The sequence below is a fragment of the Ictidomys tridecemlineatus genome, chromosome 6 (genome assembly GCF_052094955.1).
Source record: "Ictidomys tridecemlineatus isolate mIctTri1 chromosome 6, mIctTri1.hap1, whole genome shotgun sequence".
Lineage (NCBI taxonomy): Eukaryota > Metazoa > Chordata > Mammalia > Rodentia > Sciuridae > Ictidomys > Ictidomys tridecemlineatus.
This window is the reverse complement of record NC_135482.1, coordinates 28,420,634-28,447,263: the sequence shown is the minus strand read 5'-3', so window position 1 is coordinate 28,447,263 and position 26,630 is coordinate 28,420,634. Positions and strand designations below refer to the sequence as shown.

General features: G+C 36.9%; 1 protein-coding gene and 1 long non-coding RNA gene across 7 annotated transcripts in view; one reads left to right on the top strand and one right to left on the bottom strand.

Moving 5' to 3' along the window:
- Atp2b1 (ATPase plasma membrane Ca2+ transporting 1) overlaps nucleotides 1-12,557 on the bottom strand; it is a 105,849-nt gene extending 93,292 nt beyond the window's left edge. For 2 of the 6 annotated variants that reach the window (XM_013358226.4, XM_040280153.2), the window contains exon 1: nucleotides 11,794-12,171. The gene's annotated coding sequence lies outside the window, so the exon portion shown is untranslated. Of the gene's footprint in view, nucleotides 1-10,811; nucleotides 10,934-11,793; nucleotides 12,174-12,417 lie in introns of those variants that run through there. The other 4 variants (XM_021725794.3, XM_078053032.1, XM_040280145.2 and 1 more) reach the window with 4 other exon arrangements.
- LOC144378580 (uncharacterized) lies at nucleotides 11,046-25,093 on the top strand. The gene is made up of 2 exons (XR_013440406.1): nucleotides 11,046-11,752; nucleotides 24,238-25,093. It is a non-coding gene; the product is annotated as an uncharacterized LOC144378580 (long non-coding RNA).
- Nucleotides 25,094-26,630: the final 1,537 nt, after the last annotated feature.

Sequence of the window (26,630 nt, the reverse complement as noted above, 5' to 3'; positions counted from 1 at the left end):
GTTGGTAAAAAGTCAATATATTTTAGAATAGCCTTTTAAAACCATTTATAAACCTTTTCATCTTTTTCTGTAGAGAATCTCGCCCACAGAACCCATTTAAATGGGTTAATATTTGTAAATTACTTAGAAAAATACCTAGCAAATAGAAAGCAGCTACATAGGTTCATTATTCAGTAATTTCAAGTTCCTTTTATCTAGTCAAAGTAACTAGAGTGGGCCTATTTTTCATGGCATCTAATAGAAAAATAGATCAGCTTTAAAACATATTTAAGAAATCAAAATGACAACCAAATTCATAATAAAGGAATTTGATCTTGCAAAGTAGGGAAGGACTTAAAGGAGAAATCAAAGAAAGAAAGACCTTAAGTTGTCTGTAGAGTCTCTGCTAAAAAAAAGTTCAGTGAAGTCCGTATCATTTAATTATGCTTTTGTTTTAATTATTTTACACAAAATAATAGAATTGTACATCACAGCTGCACAAGAATGCAGAAACATATAACAGGTGACATTTGGGCTATCACACATTTCAACTTATTCCATACACATGTTCAGTTTTAGTTTCATGTTTTTCATTGCTACTGTTGTTTTTTTCGTTTTACTTATATACCCACAAAGTTTGTTTAGAGAAAAGGATCTACAAAGCTTTTTTATTGTTAGTTTAAATACTGGCAGTCCTCTTAACATCACTAACTCATTTTTCACTCACAGCCAACCAGAAACAGTACTTTCAAGTCCTTTACTTTTCATTTTAGCACCTGTTATGTTCTGGATCTTAAATGCTCCCCCAAGGGACATGTGCTAAAGGCTTAGTTTCCATCCAGTCTGTGGTGCTACTGGGAGGTAGAGCTACCTAAAAGTGCTACTACACCTTTAGGAGGTGGAGCCTAGGAGGAGGAAGTTAGGTCATTAGGGGTATACCCTTGAAGGGTTCATTAGGACCCTGGATCCTTCTCATTTCGTTTTGCTTCTCAGCTGCTATGAAGTGAACCACATTTCCATCAAGACCTTCTGCCTCACCACAGAACCCAAAGCAACAGGCCCAACAAAACATGGACTGAAACCATTGAAACTGAACCAAATTAAAGCTTTCCTCCAAGTTGATTGTCTTCAGGTATTCTATTACAGCAATGTAAAGTTAACAAAGTACCTAACTCCATTTCTACAAACAATCCTAGCAGTGCTCCTGCTTGACTTTCCAGTTTGAGGACTCGTATACATCTTTCACTACTATTTTTCCTTCTTCCACTGGAACAAATACAAATACCTCCCAATGTTCTTTTATCTAGAATATATAAAGAAATTATAATTCAATAAGGAAAGACTACACTAGAACCAAATCGTCCATCAACAGGTAAATAGATTAACAAACTGTGATATATCTTTACCACAACATCCTTATCAGCAGTAAAAAGGAATGAACTACTAATAGAAGCAATATGAATGAATCTCAAAGTAATTAGGCCAAGTAAAAGCCAGACTACAAAAGAGCACATATTGTGATTCCACATATAAAAAAAAATTCAAGAAAATTCAAATTAATCTATTATGGACAGCAGAATAATGGTTACTTGAGGAGGGGAGGAGGAAACAGGAAACTCTGAGGAGAAGATAAAGAGGCACAAAGAAATTTTTAAGAGAAAACTTAATGGACTGTGATGGTGATTTCACTGGAATAAACATCAAATCTCAAGCTTTTTAATCTAAGTACATGGACATTTATTATATATTAGTTATACCTTAATGAAGCTTTAACTTTTTTTTTTTTTAATGTAAGAGAAAAGAACAGGACACAAATAAGCTAAATGGAAGTTCTGGACCTAAATGTGTGTCTTTCTAACTATGGCTTTCACCATAGGGTAAACTGATTAAAATAGTTTCTTTGGAGACAAACACATGTCAGAATTTTTGTCTTTTCCCTTGAGCTGGAAAATATTCCGAAAGAGAATTCTATTCTGTCCAGCATTCTAACAACTGAGTGAGGTGAGAAGCCTGGGGATTTGTAAACTCTCATTCAAGCCTTCAGTGTGGTACCTTGGTTTTAAATAGTGTTCCTCCTCCTCCAGCCTTCTGCAAAGATGGGAGCAGAGGGGACATGGGTTTACACATAGAGGGGAAAGGGATCTGGGTAATAGATTATTCAATTTTCAGTCATTTCTCTAGATGTAGCCCCACTGTCACCTCTTCATGAAGCACCTCATTTTTCCCAACTCTTGAGTTTTTTGGGAATTCTGTAAACTTGAACAGCTACTAGACTTTTTCATTACTGGCTTAAAATTCAGCTTTTAAGTCTACTAAACCAGGCCAAGTAAAAGAAAAATAGATCAGCTTTAAAACATATTTAAGAAATCAAAATGACAACCAAATTCATAATAAAGGAATTTGATCTTGCAAAGTAGGGAAGGACTTAAAGGAGAAATCAAAGAAAGAAAGACCTTAAGTTGTCTGTAGAGTCTCTGCAGACTCTCAAAATTCTGGAGTAAGTTTCTCTTCTTCCTTATGGATTTATAACTTTTTAAAGGATTCCCTTACTCTCATTTTAGTAAGTTTGGCAGAAAACCAATTTAAATTGCCAGTTATATATTACTTGTTCAACTGAAAAGTTTGAGGTAATTTGGCTTTTCAATAAATATATTTGTTGAATAGATATATTTATCTTCATGAATGACACAGCATATTACAGGTGGAAACTCAAATGGAGATAAGGTGGTTAAAAGAAAAGACAAAATTAAAAGACAAAGCTAATAATTTAAAACTAAATGGTTGACAAATGGAGGTGGGAATGAATATGCTGTGAATCTAAAAAGATTTTTGAAAGCCAAACTTAAAGAAAATTAATTAAAAAAGAAAAAAACAACTCTGTACTTTTTCAGGAGGTAAGAAATCAAAGTAATTTATTTACTCAAGGCCACTAGGGTTTTCAGTGGCAAAGACAAAACTTATATCTGAAGAGACCATAAGATACCACAGAGGAAAAAAACAAAAGCAAAAGCTTTAGATCCAATCACATAATAGGAATATCATAAAGGTACACAGGCTCTAAGGAAGGTAGGCATTCCTAGTTTATGGAAGACTTCAGAAAGAGAACCAAGGGTGAAAGAAAAATCCAACACATTCTGGTATTCTACATATATAAAAACAGTGGGTTTAATGTGAAAGGCAAATATTTTTTTCACCTCAAACCACTGTGTATGCAGACAGAGGCTGATTCATCTTTATTTTTCTGATACCCGACACTGAGTTTTATGCTGGAGGAGCTCCTTTTCCTCAACTTTGCCATCATTTCTTTCCCATTCCACTGACTGACCTTTCCTGTTTTCAGTTTTCTGTATGCACTGGGGCCCTTTCACTCAGCAGTTTTTCATCATGGTATTAGTTTCCAAAGTAAAGTATCTGAAGTTCAAGAGTCACTTTTTAAAAGAACAAACAAACAAAAATAATAGTTATAGTATCATTTTGTCGATTGAGTACAAATAAAGAATTACAAAAAGGAACAGAAAATCTCACATGATTTTAGATATCAGCAAGGAGCATGAATTAAGTATATGCCTGTATTACAGTAAGATCAAGACCTACTGCTCTAATCCATTTTACTTCTGCTGGTTCTGTTGATTGTTGCCTTCAGACTTCTTTTTCTTTTTTTCATTAACAAAATCAATTCTGTGCTTCTCTCTGACCAACAATTTTATTATGATTGTCACTGCAATGTTTAAAGCAGGATCAAGTCTTAAAATGTCTTCTATAATACCTTATCAACAATTAATTCTACAAAATCTAAATGGATTGGAAGAACACTCAATAACAATGGGCCTGTACAGTTTCATCTGTGCTAATCACTGGAAAAATGGAAAATTTCTTTAGAGTCATTTTTATTTTTTTCAAGCATTTTTAATGTGATGATATATATACTAAATTTATATAAATTAATTGATGTAAAATTACTACTCTGCTTACTACATAAACACTCAGTATAAGTGATAAAGTACAGGCTTTATTTTTTAAACCATGAAAGAAAGGTGGAAGAATATCCATATTACCAGACTTCAAGTTTTAGCAGATGACACACTTATCCTTCTTTCTGATGCCTCCAGTGATTTTGTATCAGGTTATGTGCTAACAGTTGACTCTCAGTTCACAGAGGAGAACCCTCTTAGAAAAATAAAGTACCTGTAAGAAACATTTTAAAACAGCTCCAACAATACTCTTAACAAATAGCAACTACAAAAATGTCATATTTTAAATTTTAAACCATAATATATGCTTCAAATTATGGCATTTTACATCATACAATGTACTAATGGATCACAGAATCAAAAAGCACCTCTCAATAACATCAATCCTGATGAACAAAAAAGATGGCATAAGCCAAAAGAAAAAAAAGCAAAATTAGTCATTTTAAAATATAAATCTTAACTGCTTTTACAATCAGAATAAATTCTAATGTGCTCTAATTAATTAATACACTAAAATTCAGAAATGGTAAAATATTTCCTATACAGAGCTAAATACTGTCATAATAACCTTCTATGAAATGCAGCTATCCTCCAGACTGTCTTATTAACCCATATTAGCACTGTTAAAAAATGTTGGAAGTTGAAAAGGATTTAGAAAGTCTCCCAGAGAAATTACCTCAACCTTCTGTGCTTTACCTTAACAAAAGTAGTGTCCATTGGGGCTGGGGTTGTGGCTCAGCGGTAGAGTGCTCACCTAGCACGTGCAAGGTGCTGGGTTCGGGCCTCAGCACCACATAAAAATAAGTAAATAAATAAATACAATAAAGGTAAAAAAAAAAAAAGTGACCAATTCCTCAATCAGCATGCAGAAATACTAACTGAAGGTATGTTGAATAAAATTCTACCTATACATCCTCAAGAACCTATGTTTTATCTTAACTACACCATCTATAAATGAAACTAAGACAAAAGGAGAAATAATATGCAGGAAACATATAGCCTAAATACGAGAAATCCCAATAAAATTAATGAGAGATAACTGAAAAAGGTGGACTAATTCAGAGTTTTAAAGGATGGTCAGATTCAGACAGACCAGAAGACTGAGGTGAGAGGAAAAGAAAAAAAATGAAGTCACAGCAAAGGGGAAAAGAAAACTGCCAGAGCAGACAAGTGGGCAGCCACCTGCAATGCAGTATGCAACACAGCTCGATCTCCAGAACACACACCTAATCTTATATTCTATGTGAATAGCACCCCCTGGAGGTGTGCAAAGTAGTGATCCTGGTTAGGCAGTATATTCAAATTGACAGGTGAGATGTTCCATTAAAAGGTAGTCTGTGAAATGGGAGAAAACACTGAACATTTGGACAGATTCAGTCCATATTAGTATATGAAAGCACTGAAGAAATCCCAAATGGGAAAACTGCATAAATCAGTAAATCCTAGACTTTAATTTTTTGCTACTTTTACCCTACAAAATTCCTATTAATATTTCTTACAAATAGTGTTTTAAAGATTCTTTAGAAAATACTATGCTCCTTTATACAAGGTCTTCTGAGTCAAGCTGTTTTGAAAAAAGGAAAATGAAGAACCACTAGAAGTTTTAGTAAGAAATGACAGCAGGTAGGCTATTTTAAAAATAACAACAAAAAAATTCTGGCACAAATATGAAAGGTAGATTAGTGTAGCAGATCTGAGAATTCTTGAAAGAACAAGATTATTTTTTTTAAAATCCTCCTTGGAGAGAACTCCCTGGATTAATAAAATGAATAGATCATATTGCTAATAATAAAATTATTTAAAAAGTCATCTTTAAGGTTAAGCAATCAAACCCTTTTTAAAATCTACTTTTCAGAAAAAAACAAACACAAACTTTACTCTTGAATTTATTGAGTTTGTACAGTAGTCTTACCAGTTTACAGTTAGTGTAATCTCATATTTCATAGTGTAAGCAAGCATTGGTCCATTAAAAAACTATATTCTTTCTCTAAAGGCCCAGGTGACAGTAATTTAAAAAGCAGGTATCCCAGATTTTAAGAATCCATGTTACTGAAATTTACTGTACTTATAAATACCACATAAACTCTTACCAAACAGGTAACTAAAAACACCACATGCTATTTAGCAGAGTTGACACTGTCCTAGGAAAAATAAAAAGAAAATTGCTATAAGAGAATATAGGGGCACAGGGGATATTGCTCAGTTGGTAGAATGATTGCCTCAATGCACAAGGCCCTGGGTTTAACCCCAAGCACCATTAAAAGGGGGGGGGGAGTTTCCCCATAATGTCTCTGGCAAAAACCTTTATTTATATTTCCACAATCATTAGTAAATTATAACCCATAATTCCTAACAATCTGTAAGGTGTAGCCATCAAGCTTAAACTTTTCAGATAGACAAAAAACAGGTTCAGTTTCTTGAGATGGACCTACTTTAAAATTAATTTTAAAATATACTTTAAATACAGGTATAGGCTATTTACTATAATGTAATATATGAAGTAAAAACAACTGCATCTTAAAAATGGTCTTATATAGGATTATTACTAATGTCAGTTAATCTATAAGTGAGATACAGTATTAGTATCAAATGAACTACAAAGATCAAATAAACCTTACAAGAGATTAATGAACTACAAAAACTATCAAGATTTTTAAGTGAAACAGCACTAAATTTTGCTTTGATACACAGAATAGTAAACTATCTATTAACATTAATGCTCTTGAAAGGTCATTCAGCATCAACCTGTTGTTTTTGAAGGAATAGCTGCTTTTTCACTGATATTTAAAAAGGATGACTATCTATCCACTGACTTATGTCCATTTGGTTTGAAGGACTTTCCCCTCTAACAAAAAATAAATAAATAAAACTAGACTAAAGCCTAAATATAGTTTTGTGATGATACACTGTGTATTGGTCTTTTGGAGACAGTAAACATTAAGACATGAAAAAAAATCTCTATAAAACCTTACAGTGCTTAATAAATAACTACACAGATCTTCTCAAAGACTGCACACACAGATAACAGAAATATTTACAATTTATCACTTTTATGATTGTCACAAAAACCATTCAAATAAATAAATCAAACTTTGCTAAAACAGGCACAACTTCTTGGAAGCTCTAATTATGCTAAAATAAACCCATAATGTCCTCCTGATTTAATAATGGCATCTCCACTATATAATTCTAACTTACTTATAAATTCAGTGTGTTTCTCAAAATGCACTGAATTTATAAGTAAGGGACTTCTGGGCCCCTCTCCAGACCTGCTGAATCAGAATTGCAGGGGCAATGTTTTCCTGTCCACACTAAGGCTAAAGAACCATTACCTTCCCTGTCACATTTATAACAAAAGTTTTGAATTACAGGAACTAAAATCTCTTTGGGGATCTTTTAAAAATTTTAAATTTCATTACATAACAGATTAATATTTCAAAAAGATTTAGGTAATAAACGTGGCAGAAAAACAAGTGCCTAAAAAATTACAGTTGGAATTAAAAGAAGAAATCTTTAGTATAGAACATTTTATTTTTAACTTAAGATTTAAGATATCTCTACTACTTATTTCAAAGACCAACAGGTGTTTGAAAATGAAATTCTTAACTTAAAAAGAAATTAAAAATACAGTATTTCAAATATGTTCAAATTAATTTACTCAGTTATTAGTAAATCAGGGTATGAAATGTTTGCATCACGCCAAATATCACTGGTGATTAGATTATAAAAATAAATCCAATCTATTTATATTCCACTATTGAGTTTATTATAATCAGAAACTGATTTTTCATAAAGTTACATAACTTTCATAAACTTATATAAATATGTATAGTGGGAAGAGTAATGAGTAAAACTAGAAGCCACCTAGAGTTCATTTCTTGCTAATCTAGCTGCTAGGTAAATGATCTTAAGAGCCTGCATAAATCCTTTTAACTGGGGTGGGGGTGTACAACTATCTATCTTACTTATCTCACAGGATTATTTATTGTGAGAATCAAATGAGATAGTATGCAAATACATTCTCAAAAACTGTAAAGCACTCCATAAATCATTACCATAAAGTATTCAGACACAAAATTTGAGAAATGCTATCTGTAGGCACCTGAATTAAAACAGACTATCAGCAAAAAAATTAAATAATACAGAACATAAAATTGAATCTTTCACATTCAATTAAATATTGAACACTATTCATTATATTCTGTAAATGGTAAATAATAAAACATTAAAATTCAAGTCCATTTTCTATCCTATATGCCCATTTATAACACATCCATTTCTTATGCGAAGATAAAAGTGGAATTAGACAAGCCATGAGGGTGTCAAAAATGGTTAGTTTGCCAGTCTATTTTCTCACATTTGACATTTCTATAATAAAAATTGTTAATAACTGTGTCTTAGCTTTCTAAAAACTAAAAAAATTATCTTTGAAATTATTCCTATAAACTATTGTATATAATTTTTCTTGTAATGATGTCTCAGACTCTATAAAAGAACTCTCCAATAAGCTACTAGTTCCTTTCTATATAGACACCTACTAGAAAATATTTTTTTCTCAATGAATCCAATAAACATTCTTACCCAATATGCAAAATTTAAATCTTAAGTTTGTTTGTCAATCTTTATTCCTTTTATTGCTTTTTTCATTAATTACAAAATTTCAAAACTCAAAAGTGAAAATATAAGTTTTAACTGTGTATACACATACAAAATAAAACCAAAAAATAGCAAATGCTCTTTTGGTTGTTGTTCAATATCGCAAAAGTTTTGGGTGGCCATTCCTTTTAAAACTCATTTTAACATAACAGTTTGATCCAAAATGAAGTTAACATGTTTGTCAAAGGAAATTAGTAAACTTAATCCCCCAAATAAAGGATTCTATCAAAGTATATGTAACAATGTATAATTTCTCTGCATTAACCCAAGAGCTTAAATAATGTCCTTTTACCTGGGGCCATAATCCTCCACTTGAAAGAGACCATGTAATACTAAGAGCATAAACCATCTTTCATCTCAAACAGACTTTTGGCTTAGTTTTTGTTTAATAAAGATTTACCTACAATCAACAGCTGATGCTTTGCAGTAGTCTATGAAGAAATCACAAGTGTTGAATTAAAATTTGAAGGAAGACAGAATGGTAATAATATCTTGTGGTTTGTAATTAAGATTATATTAGATATTATACACATGTCAATTCATTCATTATTTGACAGCTAAACCTTTTTTTTCCTCATGTTACAGCTGTAGTACAATAATTGAAAAGTATGTTGTGCCTAAAGCGATAGTGTACCTGTACATTTTTGATCTGGGAAGGAGTAAGAAAGAGAAGGAGCAAGTAGGCAGGGAAATCACAACAATTCAGCTGTCACTACAGCATCTGTTTTCTAAACATGAAAAATTCCATTTATTTTTATATGCTGTGAACTTGAGAGAAGCCATATATAGAAACCACTTTTCCAACATGGTCTTTATTAAACTGAATATTAAGTACTCCTCTTAGAAGTGCTCATTTGTATTACTTTAAAACAAGTAATTGTAAAACTGAGCAAACCCATAAAAGGCAAGTAGATGGAAGATAACAAAAAATTACTACACCTTATGCAAGCAAGGTTAATAATTTCACTGATTTTGCATGTTTGTTTTAGAAACTGTTAATATTCAGCAGCTCAAAATATTGTAAAACCACTATAATGTTGGTAGTGGTATAGCTACCTTTAAACATCTATTTACATGCATCTATTACTTTTCTTCTAATTCCTAAGCATATCCAGACTACCAATACGACTATTACTTTATCATAATCATAAATCAAAATCAGTTTGTCACCTCATCTTAGAATGCTATATTAGATCACAAGCTTCAATTAAAAAATTATAATTTCCATACAATTGAAGAAATTCCTTCCAAAAGACTTAAGAAATTACAGAAGACAATTTCCCCTTATAATGTTTAAATGGAGATGTCAGAGATGACAACTATGATAAAAATCAAGAAGGTGTACACGTACTCTGAATTTTTACCATTTGAATAAAAGTAAATCAAGAAATTTAAAATTAAAGGTGGCGCTCTGTCCTCAACTCACCCGAATGTGACTCACTTTTGCAGACTATATGGTAGGAAATAACAGTTACTTTTCAAAGATCTTTGCAGTTACACCCAAGCCAAAATCAGGACAGAGATCCACCCTTAATTACAGCAATTTAACTGTCTTACCAAAGCAAGGTAGAAACTAAAACGTCCCCCTGAAATCATGGCTTTAAAAAGCCCATTTCATATTAGCCTTCAAAGGTTCCCGATAAGAAAAAAATGTCTCTATTTACTTCAAATTTGAACTCAAAAGAAAGGGGGGGAGATAGGGGGAAGGGAACACAAGTACAAAAAGCAGATTCTCCTCCAATCCCTCTTAATTCCCCCCAATCCGCCTCTGGCCACACACAAGGACAGGGAGTCTCCCCTAGGAAGGCTAGTGGCAGGGAAAGGGAAGGCCCTCCATTCACTCACGTGGGCCACCATCCAAAGGGATGCCCGAAGAGAGCTTCACACAAACCAGGCCCTTACAAGTACTTCTTATTATAAAATACACCCACGCTGAACAAGAGCCTTATTTTAAAGTAAGACTGTCCTCAGGTGGGGGAGGTTAAGCACAACAAAGGCTTCCATGTTGAAAGGCAGACAGCCAAAGACATATGCACATAACTAGACACGTATGAAGAAATTCATGTAACTAATTTATCAGAACAGCAATCAACACCAACAGAAACCATTAGATTATTAATACATCCAGAAAAGTAGTGTGCATAAGCAGCCAAAGGTGGCTGTCTGCAGCGCTCTAACCTAGGGGATAGGCAAAAATCAGCATACCGAGGAGGGTCCAGCCCTCTAGTTTTTGCAGACTCCCTCAGCTGTGACCAAGACCTGCCCTCTTCGCCAGGGCGCCAAGCAATGCTACACGCACTGGATGAGTGCACTCCCAACGCTGCGAGTCCCGCAGAAAACTGGTGAATGAAATGCGCAGAGACCGACTGGCCAGTGACCGAGGCGCAGACCCAGGGGTCGCTAACTAGCTTAGCTATGTGATTCTCCTGCAGGATGGAATAAAGGGAGCACACCCCACCACCACCCCCGCAACTGAAATGTCGTCCTCTTCCTTACTGATCCTTTCCAAAGAGGGGAGGAGAAGATTTTTTTTTCTTTTAAACTAAGTCCACAAACACGAATCGGAAGCAACCGTGAATATCCTGGGGAGCCAGACGAAAAGACACGAGAAGAAAGGCGAGGCAGCCCTCCAACTCCTCGGGAGTCACTGTCCTGTCTGACATGCATCCATCAACCAGTCCCGCCGGAGGCCGTTGAGGGCCCCTCGGCTCCCCGTCCGCAGTGCGTCTCGGGGGGCTGAAGCAGGGGATTAAAGGGGTGACCCTCCCCGGGCGCAGGGATAGGGAGCGCCCGGCACCGCTGCCCTCAAGGTCACCACGCGCCGGGGCGGGGGCGACCTGTGTTGGGATGGGCTGTGGCGTGGCCCAGGCGGTTCGGTGAAGTCAAAGAGCCGCGGGCGTAGACAAGGAGGCACACTGAGCACCGTCCCTCGGGTCCGGGGCGGCGACTTCAGGCTGGACCTAGCGCTGAGGCGCGCGGCGAGAACAAGCTCACCTTTAAGATTCCCCAGCAGGAGACAACCTGTGAGGCCCCCCGCCTGCCCCCGCCAACTTCTCTCGAACGCCCCGCAGTCTACCCCGCAGCCAGCTGTCAGGACCCCAGCCGCGAAGCCACCACCTCCCGATTCCGCCCGGCCTCCCCCGCAGGTGACCACCCCCACGGCGGGCGGGCGGCGGCCGCCACTCACCTAAGCGCGGCAGCGGGAACCATTTTCCGAGGGGGAAAGGAAAGGGAGGCTGCAGAAGGGTCGAGGGGGGGTAGCGAGGGGCAGCGGGAAGCGCAGAGAACAGGGGCTCGGTCCTCCGCGCGTCCGCAGACGGCTCGTAGGACTTAGGGCGCCACGCGGAGGTGCAGCTGCACCTCTCGGATGAGGCGGCCGTGGAGCTGAAAGGCTCGGCGTCCACCAGCCGGGGCTCCCTACTCACGCTGCACTGCGAGGAGGCGGCGGCGGCGGTGAAGGAGGAGGAGGCGGCGCCCGGCCGGCCCCCGCCCAGAGCCCGGCAGCCGCCGAGTGGCCGCCCGCGTCCCCGCAGGACCCGCCTCCTCAGCTCCGCAGAGCCGCACACTGGGCGCGCCGCGCTCGGCACGGGCTGCTTTGCCGGCCTCACGCTGCCGTCCGCAACGGCAGCGGCGGGCGGGGTGCAGCCCCCTCAGTGAGCACCGCAGCCCAACCCGTTCGGGGCGGGGCCCGCGGGCACCAGAGAGAGGATGGCCAAGCACGAGGAGGCTGTGCGCAGCTCCGGGCAGGGGCCGCTTGCTTCGGGTGGCCCGCAAGATTGCCGGGAGTAGGCAGAGGGAGGAGGACGCTCACCCGTTCCGGTCTGGCGCTCCCTTCTCTCCACACCCACACGCCTCCCGCTCCACGCTGGCGGCGCAGCTGCTCCCACTGCCACTGCCACCGCTGCCGAAGCTCGCGCCGCTGCCGCCTTGGCTGGGCGCGATCACGTGACGCGGCCCGCGGGGAACCTGAGGGCGGGCGGGCGCGCGCGCGCGGAGGAAGCGCCGCTCGGACGGGGACTGGGAGCCCAGCGGCAACGAGAGGGCGTTTAAGGGGAGGACCCGGCGAGCGCGTCCCCGGCAGGCGAGCGCGCGCCCGGCGTTTAGAACTTGCCGCGCGGTGGGGAAAGGGTGGCCAGAGTGAGGAGCCCGGGGACTCGCGCCTCCGCGCGCCCCTCCCTCTCTTCCTTCCCCGAGCGCTTCGGCTCGTTGCTGGCCCCCGCCCCTCCAGCTCGCCCCTTCCCTCCTGTCGGTGCCTGCGATTGGCTGGAAGGTTCTGACGTCCGTATTTCCATGACGTGTCGGTGCGGGGAGGGAGGGGGTGGCGGGGGAGGAGGGGGCGGCTCGGGAGCGCGGGGCTGTGACTCCGTCAGTCACAGCTGCAGCTTCGGCGCGGGGCCGGGCTGCTCCCGCGACTTGTGGAGACAAGAGAGCGACGACTGCCGCAGGAGCAGTGCGGACGCCCTTCACCTGGGGCCCAGCCCAAGCACTCCCGGGCCTGCGCCCCTCTAGGGCCCGGAACCTGGGCCGGCGGTCCGGAGCGGGCGAGCGCTCCTGGAGAGGACAGGTTGAGTCGAACCCCAGTCAGCGGCTCCTCGCCGCGTCTCTGCGCCCACTGTACATTGGACTTGTTGCCTGTCCTGGGCTATGACGCACGCGCCGGACGACCAAGTGCTTCCCCGTCGGCTCGCTCCTTGAGAAAAGAGCCCACTCCCCCTAAGGGTGCGAGGCACCCTATCTGGTCCTGCTTTCCGGGTCCACAGATACCGGGGATCCACGCTGCAGCGCCCAAGGGTTTACTCAGGCGTTTGGTCCATGCATGCAGGCCTCGAAAGATCTGTGCTTAAATCCTCGTGTTTTTGTTTTGGGTTTGCTTTTTTTTTTTTTTTTAACTTATGCTTTCTACCAAGCTGATGGTTCGTTTAATTCACTTGTAGCATCTTAACCCTGTACCCTTCATTCCTGGGGTGGGAGGCTGAATGAAGAAAATACTGGGTATCCTGCAGTATTTATATGCGAGAAAGTAACAGTTTTGCTCCGACTTTTCAAGAGATTTTTGCGAGTTAAAAAAGAAAAGCACCCATCTTGATATCTGCTTTAAAAATCAAACGGGTTTTCCTTCCTATACACGCATCTTTAAAGATTTGTATCTTGCCTAGGATACCGTGCTCCATCTTTGTCTAATCGCCTCTGTTTGAACTCAAAATCCCCACTTGCTCAGAGACCTTGTCAGTGTTATTTTCAGTATCACTTAACCAGAACAAAAAGTTCTGCACTCTGCTCCTCTCCCAGCTTCATAGTGGAAGATTATTTGTGTAGTGTTCTCAAAAGCATAACGGCAACAAGAAGTACTCTATTATATGTATGTTCACTCTCTGATAGCATTTATTAAAAATATTTTAAAAGGATTAAAACCAAACCACTTAAAAGAAGTTCAAAAGCTAAAAAGATTCCCAATTGATCCTGTTAAATATTTTTTTTAAAAAATTTCACATATCTCATTAGATTAAATGTTACCAACCCTCTAAGAGCTGTGCCCTTAACATACAAAATGTTAAGAATGAAAGCATTTTTTTCTTTTCTTTAATCACTGTTACAGAATTGGTGAGTACTTTACAATAAATAGCCCTTCCGGATACTATTTCAAATCTGCTTAATAGAAAAACAAATTAACTAAATTTCACTTAGGTAATTTCCAGTATTCTCTCTTCCTGAAATATCTTCCAAATGGCTCAGACACATTCAAGAATCCTTGGCTTTTTTCCAAGTTTTCCTCCAAGGAAGTTACAATAGAAAATTGAATTATGCATTCTACTTTAATCAAGAATTTGACATTAAAGTAATATATGAATCATTACTATAGTACACTAGCAAATGGATAATAGATTAAACTAATATCTGTTCACTTTGTGGATTTGTGACAGTTCTAATTATAAAATGTGTGCTCTAAAAGTGTTGTTTCAGAAATTACTGAGCATCTTCATTACACAATGTAATTTCAATGAAGTTTTACTTATGGGTATACAGATACACCCATAAAAGAATATGTGTGTTTGAAAATATATATTCAGAAATACATACGGATATATGAATATACCCATAAAATAATTGTGTATGTTTGTGTGTGTGTGTGTGTGTGTGTATATATATATATATACATATTCTAGAACATATTTGTATGCATTTTAAAGAAACATGAGTCATGATAAACTTTTACTCTCATAATCAAGATAATTATACTGTATTTGTTGGTGTTTAGATTTTTATTCTTCAAATAGAACATAAGAGCTGAAAACAGTATAGAAATAACTGCACATTACATTAAGATATTTAATTTTTCTCCCATAAGCTTAGTATTGAAACCTCTGTAATAGCATATTTCTCAATGTAAAAATCAAGAAAATATTGGATTGCTTAATTAGTGTTTCTTAAAAAAAAAAAAAGAACTACCAGCAATCAATGAAGCCATTGTGTATCACATAACGATATCTTCCTGATCTTAGAACTAATTTATCCCTTGTATTTAACTTACTTAGAGATTTATCAGTGCAAAATAAGGGAAAATGTAATATACTTTACTGTTGAAATACTTAATCTTACAAAGTTCTTCTACTATGATTTTTAGTTTTAACACAAAATTTGTGAAGATACATAAATCCTATGACAAGGTACTATTTGGAATGTTACCACTAAGGAGAGGATTCACATTCAAAATAATATATATGGCAGTTTTTAAAAGTATGTTCCTTTCAATAGGATAAATCTAAATTATATCTTTGCTGGAAAATCAATCAATTTAAGATGTATAACTCATATAGATAGTTTTCTAAAATTATCAGGGTAATTAAGCATAAAAGAAAGCATTAGAATCTTTATTCTCTCAAGAATTCTATCACATGCATCTAACAACAATACAAAAATAAAGACATACCAACAGCTGAATATTTTTAATACCACATCCTTTCCCCAAATACACATTATGCATATATGGATATGTCAGTCCTAATCATTCCAGAGCACTAAAGAGAACTGATAGGTGTAGGGAAGGAAAAGGGAGGGATATTAAAAGCTTCATAAAAATAGTTTTATGTATTCTCAAATTTCCATTAACCTGGATCACTAGAGAGAGAGATGTCAAGAGAAACATTACTTAGCTGAAAACCACAGAGAATCGTTATCTATTAGAAACAAATTAATTACATTGCTGAATTAAATGAAGCATAATTACAAGTAAGCCTAAAATAAGAATTTTCAAGTCATATTATGGAAAATTTTTATACATGAAAAATGTGAAATGGTTAGATGTCAACATTTGCCTAGAATTATTTAGCACCTAAATATCTTCAACCCTATCAGATATAAGACCTTTTTTTCTACCCCAAATGTTGTATAGTCTAAGTCATATTGAATGGTTCTAAATCTAAATTCCAGGAGATCAAAAAAGAGAAAGTTCACACTTAAATGTTGTTGAGGTAGATTGCTTAAGGAAAATTTGAATCTGACTTGTACTAAAAAGGATATGTAGAATCCAGCTTGCAAAGGGAGGTGCATAATAGAAATGCTAGGAAAGTTACCTGGGACTTATGAGTTTGCTGCTTTTGTTTTCTTATTCTGTCATTATCCAAGAAGCATATACTTACCTTTGATATCTCTCACCTCCATATGTGGAAATCATTAATTTTTTAATTAACGATGAATTTTGATATATCAGGGTTTTATGAGGTTTGGGATAGATGCTTAAAGTTCTTAACACGATATTTGATGTATAGTAAATGCGAATAAATGATGTCATTGTTATTCAGAGGCATTCATTCTTTACTCTTTATTGCCAAGTTAATATGCTGCAAAAAAAAAAGAATAGACATGTATAATTGTTTGGTTAAATAGGTTATTGTCTTACAACAGAATTGTTTGTTTTCTGTGAGACATACACTGTTTATGATCCTTTTAAAGCATACATCATTTAATCACTGATCCTCATGTAATTTGACATAGTCTAAGCCACCTCAAGGAAGTAAAATCTTAAATTTATTGAATCAGACATGCATTTGGCCAAAAGTAAACAAAAACTAGAGTAATAGCAGTTAAATAGTATCTTATCAGAAGTTCAGACTTAGTGATGGTATGGTTGAGTCAGAGGCTAAACACAGCCATCAATGATCCAGGCTTAACAGTTTTCTACTCCACTATCTCTGGTATATGTTACCAATAAAAAAAAATCAGTTTTTATTTCTTCATATTGATGACAAATCCTAGATTTGTCATATTTTAATGCTTAAATTTTTATATTATTGTTCATTGTTGCCCACTTTTTCTTTGAAACTGTTATGGTGTAGACATGTGGTGTCTCCCAAAAGTTTATGTGTGAGACAATGCAAAAATATTCAGAGGTATAATGACTAAATTATGAGTGCTATAACCTAATAATAATAGTGATTTATTAACTGATATGGATTAACTGAGTTGATTGGTAAATGTAGGCAGGTAGGATGTGGCTAGAGGAAGTAGGTCATTGGGTGCATGACTTTGGGGTTTATATTTTGTCTGGGTGAGTAGAGCATGTACTCATGCAGGGGGCCCATGAGTGGGCACTCACTGGCTCCCTTCCTTCCTCCCTCTCTCCCTCCCTCCTCCCTTCCTCTTTTCTGGTTGCCCTGTCCTGAGCTACTTTATTTTACCACACCCTCTGCCATGATGTTCTATCTAACTTCTGGCCCAGAACTATGGAATTGGCTGACCATGGACTAAACCTCTGAAACCATGAGCCAAAGGAAACTTTTCCTCCTCTAAGATTTTCTTGTTGCATCTTTGGGTCACAGCAACAAAAAGCTGACTAAAAGCAAACTTCTCCTTTGAGGCCATACAGAAGAATCACCTTTGAGAGCTTAGCACTGCAGATTCCTGGGCCATAGTACCAGAGCTTCTGATTGAGTCTTGAGTTTGGGCAGTCCTTGAAGTGATGCTGATGCACCACTCTGTCTCCCCCCTCTGTCATAACATTCTTCAATGTGTTCTTTACTAGCTCTTATTTTCATCCCCTGGCTATCTTCCATAGTGAGTTTTATACTTGAACATTTCTCTGTCCTGACTTCTATAAAGTTGACCCATTTTTATGACTTCAGCCCTTGAGGACAAGAATAATGTTTCTTATTCACTTATTCATTATGCATTTGTTGATCCTGACAAATATCCTCTGAGGTTGTGAAGGCAGGAAAATAAGATGCTATTTAGAAGGCATTAGCATCAAGGTGATAGTTCATCCATTCATTTATACAAAGAACCTTTTATAGAGCTCCCATGCTTGGCCTTACAGAATTTGACACATAACAGGTGCTTAAAATAAAAATTTGACTCAAATGGATGAAAAAAATAAATGAACTATCACTTCTCTGATGATGAATTCTGAATTTATATCCACAGCCTTATTCTTTTCTTCCAGTGACCTCAGGGAACTTCTTTTAGGGTCAATATTTTCTTCTTCCAGTTAGAAATGATGGAAAGAAGCCAATTCACCAGTCATCAAAAACAAGTCACTGAAAGCCATTTTGTTGACACATGTATTTTTGATGACAGTGGAAAGGGGTCAAGAAAGGAATGCTAAAAAATGCTGGAAAGTGGAAGGAGAGGTAAGAGGGAGGTGGAACCTAGAACAAATAGAGGGGATTTACTGAACAAGAAAAAAAAAGAGTATCTCTTTTTCTGAGGAAAGGCAGGGGAAAAAACTGAAGAAAGCAAAAATTAAAGTTTAGAGGGAGGTTGACATAGACATGCAAATGTCCATCTTAACATCCCTTTTATTTTAGGCACTTACAGTCATTAGCCAAAGTTGAGGACAGCTAAGGACTGGAATGGGCTGATTGAAAAAACTAAAGGATGAGCAAAGGATAAAGAAAATGCTATCCAAGATAAATTTAGCACCACAAGTTGGCATGACATTCTCTCATGGTTCAAAGTTGGGGTTTCCTGTTATGGTTATATCTGATAAGAGTTCAAGACAATCTGCTGCAGAGTTTCTTAGCATGGACATGGTCCTGATAGTCAGACTGTATTGGCTTGTTCTGACTGCAATAACAAAATACCACAGACTGGGTAGCTACAGCAATACATATTTATTTTCTCATAGTTCTGGAGGTTGGAAGTCCAAAATCCTGGTGCAGGCAGGGTTGGTTTCTGGAGAGGACTCCCTGATGACCACTTTCTTACTGTGTCCTCACATGGCCTTTCATTGATGTGCATCTTGGAAAAGATTCTCCCTTCCTCTTGTTATAAGGACACTGGTCCCATGGATTAGGTACCCAACTTTATGACCTCATTAATTACCTCCCTAAAGGCCCTTTCTCCAATACAGTCACATCATGGGTCAGGGTTTCAATATATTAATTTTGAGGGAATACAAATCAGTTCATAACAGATTCATTCATTTGGTGAATTTTTTTTAAAATTCACATATCAGTGTCCTTCAGATCTACTGTATTAGGTTTCCTGCATTGTATAACTCTGCTTCTCAAATGTCTATGTGTGGTGTGTATACATGCTAGGGGAAATGCAGGAAACAATGTTAATATGCAACTGAGTACAAATAGAAGAGATCTGTAGTGCTAGGAAAAAAGTACTGAAAGGTAGAACAGCAAGCATAGCAAATAGATCTTGACACAGGAGATTATTGAACCTGGAAATAAGTCAGAAATGTGTAAGCATGGAGTTCTAAAGATAGAAGATATAGCAGGATCTGAGCAAAACAGGGAGCTGAACTTGAACCCTTATGTGATAGTCTGATATTATGTCCCACCAAATTTACATGTTGAAAGACTAACATGCAAGGTGACAGTATTAGGAGGTGAAAACTTTTAGAATATGATTGGTCATTTAGGTCAGTAAAGCTTTGCAGAGCTTTCATGAATGAGATTAGCACTCTTCTGAAATGTGCCCAAAGGAATTCTTCTACCTTCTACACTAACTCAGGACACTGTTTGAAAGTACCATTTATGAGCTAGGAAACAGGGTCTCAATAAACACCCAAAATTCCTTTACCTTGATCTTAGACTTGCCAGCTTCCAGAACTAAGAAACAAACTTCTTAGTTTCCAGAAATGTTTATAATCTACCAAGTCAAAGTTTTTTGGTTAGCAATCTGCATGGACTAAGACACCATCTGAAACTAGATTTCTTCTTTTTAGCACACGGTATGCTGGTACGAATTCCTAACATTTCATCTCATTCATTTTAGCTCACTAAGTATCAAAAAAGCATCAGAGGCTTATCTTTTGCCCTGGACTTTGAGGAAGAGGTATCAAGGACAAAAGACATAACAGAAATTCACCTTAGATACTTCACTGAGAAACTGCATGACACCAAAAACAAAGGAGTCCTCGCAGCCACCAGAGAGCATAAAATAGAAACAAGCAATTAGCATGATAACTAACTTCATACAGCAAGAACGAGAGATGAAGAAATAGAGGAGTATCTTCTTCAAAGTTCTTGGGGAAAATAGTTCTGCTAGAATTCCATATTTAGCTAAAATGTCATATAAGAATGGATAGTAATCATTTTCAGAAAAAAATCTTACAAACCAAGGGAACAGGTTCAGAAAGTCATTAATACTCTTAAATGCTGGGTTTTCTGCACATATTGGTTGAATGTCTGCATAGGCAGCAGATGTGTTATCAATGCCTACTTTTAACTTAAAAGAGTAAAGAGAAGTGAAGGGATGCCAGGGTGTGTGCGGGACTGACAGAAGAGTTATCTATGTGTCCATAACAGGCTCAGCCTAGATGTCTAGGTTTCCCTTTGGGAAGACTTGAAAGGTAGTTACCAACCAGGTGGAACACCTATCAGGAGATAACAAGGCATAATTCCAGAGGAGGGAGTTAGGTTAGAGGAGTAACTGGTTGGTAGGGAGCCTATCATAATAGGAAACAACAGTAGAAGGCCTTGCTGAGCTGTCTAAAAACTCCCATACATACCCCTAACTCTCCAAGTTTGGATGCCTGTCACACCAAAGGCATTGACAGCCAGAAGGGAATTACAAATGTAGTCTAGTCAAGAAAAGAGGCTTTGCCTTTTTGTCTTCCTTCATACTTCCTGTGCTCAATACTGGAAGAGCTACAGCTTTGAGAAGGAAAAGGTGAGTCAAGTGAAAATGTAAATATTAAGTACCCTCTTCCCCTCAATACACAGTGACTGGAGAAAGAACATCTTTGGTTCAGGTGGAGAGTCAAGGTTTAACAGATGTGGTCTTAAATTTACAGAGTTGTAAGATCCCAAAAAGTTAAGGAATCTGCTTCAGATATTGTTAAGGAACAGGTGTGGGGGATTCATTGGGTGATGGGTCACCAGTTGAAATCAGTTGTTCAAGAAAATTTTTCATTCAGTTGAGCTAAAAGACCATAACCTAAGAAGTAGGCAAATGTCTTTAGAAATTTCCTTGAATGTATTGGGAAAAGATCATGCAGTCACAAATCATAGTTATGTGAAAAATATCTTAAGTAGTTTTCTAGGGAGAAGGTTGAGATGACAAGTAAGGAGTTAACTAATGGCGGAATCAGGAAGAGAGCACTGACTTTGAAATGTAGATAAAACTACTGAACGTTATGACGATGAAAACCTGTTAACGATGGAGATTTCTCAAAAGACTAGGAATGGAACCAACATAAGACCCAGCCATTCCATTTCTTGCTATTTAGCCAAAATAAATAACATCAGAATACTACAGTGATAAAGGCATATTTATATTTATAGCAGCACAATTCACAATAGCCAAGTTATGGAACCAGTCCAGGTGATGTCAATGGATGAATGATAACATGTAGCATATATACACAATAGAGTTTTATGTAGCCATAAAGAATGAAATTATAGAATAGCTGGTAAATGGATGGAAATGGAGAACATTATGCTAAGTGAAATAAGCCAGATTCAGAAAGTCAAGGCTTGAATGCTTTTTCCCATATGCAGAAGCTAGAGCGAAATAAGTAGGGGTGTGAGGAGAGGGAGGCCCCATGAAAATACAAAAGAGATCAATGGAGTAGAGGAGGGAGATTGAGGAGGAAGGAGTAGGGACAGGAATAGGAAGGAACTATGGAATGAAATTGACCAAATTATACTATGTACATATATGAATATACCCCTGTGAATTCTATCTTTATGTATATCTATAAAGTACCAGCTTAAAAAAATAGAAGGGAGACCAGTAAATTAGAGGAAGGAGGAAGGAGAATAGGGGTAGGGAGAAGGTGAGGTAATGAGGAAGTACTGGGGACTGAAATGGAACAAATTATATTTCATGCATATATGATTATGTCAAAATGAAGCCCATTGAATGCCTAGCTAAAGTGCACTAATGATTTTTTAAAACTGGGAATAAGCTGTATCTGGTCAGATGTGTCTTCCTATTTCTACTCTCAAGACCTAGAAATGCTGAATTCTTGATGAGAATTTCTTTATGGTATTGATGGAGAAACTTCTATGGATAGCTTGTCACAGGATCAAGTTGTCCTACCTACTCTACTACCTGACTATTGTTAAGTTTTCTGGTTCCAGACCATCTGCCAAGTTCTATGTGTCTTATTTTTCTATTTTGGAATATGAATCCTCCAGTTTCTCACTATTTGCCCTGAACTCCAGTAACCATGATGTTGTAATCTTCTTGCCTACCCAGTTTCTGACCCAATGATAGACTTACTTCTCACATCTATTTATATTTACTTCTGCTTGTTTGTTGCTCAGTTTCTGATCTCACTGGCTCATCTTGAACTTTAATTATGACTGTTTCTGAAAACATGTCCCAATGGCTGAACCCCTTTCCTTGTCAAGACTCTTCGGTGTTCTGGCTTTCCCATTTCCAAATGCTGGCCCCTTTTAAAAATGCCTTGCTATCAGAAATCGTAATCCCAGCACCAAGGATTAAGCATGTTTGTCCATGATCTGTTTCATCTTCTTATTTTTTTTACTAGTTTTTAAAAATTATTTTTCTCAAATGCCTTGCTTTAATGTAAACTATGAAATTATTCCACCATCAAGTTACTCCACCATCAACTCCACAAAGTTTACCAAACAAAATTGTTTTTCTCTTGTTTATGAGACTACAGAAACATTTCTACATGCATAACCTGTTGAAAAGAAAGAAGATTTGATCACTTTGACTTAGTTATGTAAAATTCTCTTTGGGCTACCATTATTCTTTGATACAAGTTTATACATACATGACCTACTGTATTTGTATAAATGTTTTTTTTAAGATAGTCCTAGTCTAACTAAAGGTGTTTTTTTCTTTTTTTAATGTTTTTTCCTGTTACCATTATAATTCTTGTTTTGTATATATTTTACCATTCTTTTCTTACTATGATATCCATTCTCACTATCCTTTATAATTCCTCTTCATGTCTTTAAAAATTAAGTGTTGTTCATTTAATAACCTCATATTCTTTCTAATTCTGTGATTTTGACATCTTTCTCTGGGTTTTAGGAACCTTATCCATTACTATTATAAATAGAAAATAATTAAGATTAATTTTCCATTTAACTCCTTTTTCTGTCTGCAAGAATTTAAATGGTAAAACCAAGCACATTATATAAATGTGCACACACACACACACACACACATTCTTTTTTAATTCTTTTCCTAAAATCTTCCACATTGAATATTTATAATTAGATTTTTATACTAAGTATGAATAATTATCTGTGTATATATATCTGTATTTTTTCTAACTTTAATTTGTTATATATATATATAGTATATATATATATATAATATGTATAGTGCAAAAATCTATAATCACACGAAGGGTAAGAAGTTGTAATTTGTGTGTTGTAGTTCTTGCTGAGGACATAGTGTCTGGACTTAGGGAATGCACATATCTAGTAGTATTGACAAGTCTGAGCAACAAGAAAAAAGAATTCCAAGGAAATATATAAATATGTAACAGCATAATACTTATTGGATAAATTCATGCTGAGGACATTAAAATTAACTGAAAACATTGCTATAGGAGGGCTGGGGATATAGCCTAGTTGGTAGAGTGCTTGCCTTGCATGCACAAGGCCCTGGGTTCAATCCCCAGCACCACACACACACAAAATTGCTATGGGAAAGATGAATCTTAAACTTGGCTTTGAAAAAGAGGTAATATGGCATTTAGAAAGAGCCTGAACTTAGATGTTAGGCCTGTATTTGAACTCCAGTTCAAAAATTTATCAGATGTGTGATCTTGGTCAAGTTGCTAATATGCTCTAATTCTTTAGTTTCCCTCTATCTAAAATGGAAATAACCTTCTAAGTTTCTTTTGAGGCTGCCATTAGATAATGTAGTTTTTTTTAGTAGATATTCAATGACTAGATGTTTAAATTAATCGTTTCACACATAATCTGCCACATTTTGGATTAAGTCTTCATATTCTCTAGTTTATAGAAAGGTAATATGATTTACTAGATAGTAGATCTAGTATTACTAGATACTAGAAAATGCACTAACAGTTTATACAGATTCAAAATCAATTTTTAAATTTTATAACCCATATCATTAAAAAGAAGGTTCTAAAAGTTTAAAGAATTTTAAAATAGTAAGTTGAAATTTAGCTTTGATATTTGTGATACATATTAGTTAAACTAATAACTCTTTTTTTTAAATCATACAGGATCCTTTTATATCTAGAAGATTGCTATGATTTAGTTGAGACCAACACAGTGGACATACAGACATGGCAAGAATATTAGCAAATGTTTCTGAACAATTATTAAGAAGAGCAACACACAGCTTTCCCTGGAAACAAAGATAAACCCTTCTTTTATGAAAGTTTCAGATGACCACTGAACTCGGATCCAGAACTCAAATAATGAGTACCAACCTACCTTCTCAACAAGAAATGTTATCCCAGCAAGGCAGCTGTGAGCTAATTAAACAGCCAAGATCGCTGTGCTGAACTTCAGTACTGCATTTAGAGAATTAATTCAGAGGACATGTTATTAAAGTCTAGGGTTTATCAGAAGAAGACAGCTTTTTTTTTTTTTAAAGCAGCATTCAAAAAAATTAACATACTGGGTAAGCTTCTTGTTATAGATGGAGCCTATGAGATCCTTCAAATAGATACAAAAACGAAGCAATGAATTTCTAAGCAAATAATAAAGCTATTGCCCTCAGAGACTATGATCTAAAAATAGTACTTAAGATAACTGGAGAGTACTTTCAAAAGTAAATTTTTTCTCTATACGGCTATTTCTAAAATTTTAAAAGCCACATTGATGATCACAGATATGCTGGAGTCAGTTTCTCTCTCTCTCTCTCTCTCTCTCTCTCTCTCTCTCTCTCTCTCTCTCTTCTATCTATATATATATCAGAAATATATAGCTATTCTTTAATTAGAAATGAATCAGTGATAATTTGAATGTGTAATGCAAGAATGTTTTAAGTTACTGTGAAGTATACTTTTCCTCTTAATTAAACTTAATAAATAAGTTTCAAAATTTATACTTAAAAACATGAACAATAAGAAATCTTACTTTATTGGTAAATGCTGATGGCTGTAATTACTTAACGAATTCTTCACAATCCTGTTCCCATTTCTAAAATGAGGAGAGCAGCACTGAGCTAATCTTCCTTTCAGTGTGCTAATGAAATGAGATAGCAGTTTTGAATAGTTTAATATTTTTGATACTTATATACTAACAGGCAACTATCATTCTGAAAAACCAATAGGAGCTCTGATAGACACTTCATATAGACAAACAAATAAACCTCACCTATAATGTGCTCCTATTTATAAGCTTAATAGATACAAAAGTAATTAAAGCTTTGGAGTAATATAAGGGAAACTTCCAATATGTCTTTTAAAACTTATTTTTAGTTTTCGTATTTAATTATGAAAAATTAAATCTACATATAACTGTAGGAAATATAATGATACTATGCCTACTTTTGAACCGGTGTTAGTCTTTTAATGAGGTTAACTCAGTTGACTTTTTAAATTTTTGAGTAGATACACATATCTGCTCCCATCATCCCACATGAATCCTATCAGAGTGGTTTCTAGATGGATGTTCAAGTCCTTCCCCAATATAAGAACACCATACTTAGTCAAAGGGTGGATCTTCTATCTAGATCCTCTGAACACCTTAAACAATCCTAACTAGGAAGGAATGACCTTCTCAAAGATCAATCTTCTAAAGCTAACTGCATGAAAACAAAGACAGTTAACCATATTGGTAGATTTTTCCAGCAAGCTTTACACTTTGAATCAAGACATAGAAATTTAAAATTATCCTCTGTAACTCATCCAAGTTAGGTACTCCCTTAATAAGATGCCACAATAAGCCCTTTCCCTGGGATCACAAACATTGCTACCACTGGTTTATTGGTGATTGCCTTGCCACATTCAGGGTATAGCTAGGAAGGAATCCCTGAAGCAAAGATTAGATGGCTTGATCAAACAAGGTAACATCATCTTTTTCTTGGATGGGGATAAATTTTGAAGTAAAAGATGATAGAGGAAATGAATTATTCAGAAGAAGTCTAGTGTTACTCTTAGGAAATGCATTGAATACAATTTAAATAGTAAGAATTTTTGGAAGTGGAGGGCGGTCAGAAAGTAGGATGAGATTAGAAGGAGTCTGGGGTCACCAAGGCAAAGATGATCAGGATATTGAATTAGTAGAAATGTTTTTCATAATAAAATAAATTTAGACATACTATCTCTCTTCAAATATTAGGGTTATAACCTGGAAAAGATTATAAACCTATGTATAGGTAACTTTTGCTTAATAGAAGCAATCATATTTGCCCAACACTGAGAACCTAGCTACATTCAGGCACCAAAATAAGATGGTAGATTTAAGAGATACAAGGCTCATAGCCTAGTAGGAAAAATAAAAAGAAAAAAGAAAGAAAGAAAGAAAGCAATTCTAATTCAGTGTGATTCATGCCAAGTATCCGTGTGTGGTATGGGAACTTCATAGACAAGATGATGCCCAAGCTGAATTTTGAAAAATCAACTTGGCCATAAAAGGTAAAGAGGGGAGGGCTTTTCATGAAGAA